General features: G+C 43.6%; 1 pseudogene across 1 annotated transcript in view; it reads right to left on the bottom strand.

The window, feature by feature from the left end:
- LOC311140786 (E3 ubiquitin-protein ligase TRIM39-like) overlaps positions 1–1,148 on the bottom strand; it is a 1,976-nt pseudogene extending 828 nt beyond the window's left edge. Inside the window, exons 1-2 of the transcript XR_014615491.1 lie at positions 1,066–1,148; positions 1–868 (exon numbers count right to left, since the gene is read on the bottom strand). The exon at positions 1–868 is cut by the window's left edge and continues 828 nt beyond it. The product of XR_014615491.1 is annotated as an E3 ubiquitin-protein ligase TRIM39-like (transcript). The remainder of the gene's footprint in view (positions 869–1,065) is intronic.
- Between the last annotated feature and the right edge of the window lie 229 nt (positions 1,149–1,377).

The following is a 1,377-nucleotide window of genomic DNA, read 5'->3' as shown; positions in this document are numbered from 1 at the left end:
TCAGTGATTTCCTGCTCCAGCTTTTCAATGAGCCCTTCAGCCCGCTTCTCTGCTGCTTTCTGCTTCTCCTCAACCACCTCAATGAGCTCAGCCTGGCTTCTCTCAATGGAGCGCACTAGAGCAGTAAAGATCTGCATGCTGTCTGCTATCTCTCTCTTTGCATCTATCTTGCTGAGCTCTACTGCCTGTTTGATCTCCTTAACCTTCAGCAGTTTCTCCTGGATCATCTTCTGAACTTTACCCTTAGTCTTCCTCATCTGAGCCTTCCTCTCTCCATACTCTTCCTCTATGGGGACAGTCTTGTGAGACTTGTGGTCTGTCTCAGTGCAGAACTGACACACACACATCTGATCACTCTTACAGAACAGTTCCAGGGGTCTTTCATGCTTCTTACACACCCTGTCTTCCAGGTTCTCCACAGGGTTGATCAGCTTGTGTTTCTTGAAAGACGCCAGTATCTGATGAGGCTCCAGGTGAGTCTCACAATAAGAGGCCAGACACACCAGGCAGGACTTCAGGGCCTTGTGCTCCCCCTCAGTGCAGACATCACATGGTACTTCTCCAGATTTGGCGAGGATTGTGGTTTGGGTTTGTCTTGGGGTGATGGGTGTGGCTTCAACTGGAGCCAACTTCTTGAGCTGAGCAGCCATTTCAGAAATGAAAGTGTTGACACGAAGCTCAGGTCTTCTGTCAAATTTATCCTTACACATTGGACACTGGCACAGGTCAGTGCTGTCCCAGTATCCTCTGATACAGGCCTTGCAGTAGTTGTGTCCACATGGGATGGAGACTGGCTCAGTGAACACATCCAGACAGATAGAGCACTGGAACTGCTCTTCAGACAGGACAATGCTGGAGGAAGCCATTGCTGGAAACAGACCAAAGAAAATATAATTTATGAAAGTCTCTGAAATGTAATTCAATATATATTTTTTAATCATTCTCCTATTTTATATATTTTTTTTTATTCAAACAGACATGTCCTCTCAGTGTCAACAACACACTATTTATCACATCACATCAAGGTTTTTATCATAATATTCTCTCTACTTTCTTTCTACTCACCTAAACATGTGTTGACTGTTGCTTTTTTTCCGCTGATCAGGAAAAGGATTTTAAAAAATGACTGTAGACTACAGTAGGTGCAGCTGTATATATAGATTCTTGAAGTATAAAAGATTGATCCTGTTCTTAACGTTCAGGTTTCTAGTTTAGTGTTTCACTTCAGCCAAGTGAAGTTCCTAAGCCCCTCCCTACCTACAGTTTACTGACTGCAGGGCAGAAACTCTGCTCTTAAAGGAATATAATCCATATACAGTTTAGATCACCCATTCTTGTCAGTCCATCTTCTCTATAACACACTGTGAGCTGTTCATG

Source organism: Coregonus lavaretus, assembly GCF_964263955.1.
Source record: "Coregonus lavaretus genome assembly, chromosome: 13".
NCBI classification, from domain to species: Eukaryota; Metazoa; Chordata; class Actinopteri; order Salmoniformes; family Salmonidae; genus Coregonus; species Coregonus lavaretus.
This window is presented reverse-complemented; position numbering and strand designations above follow the sequence as displayed.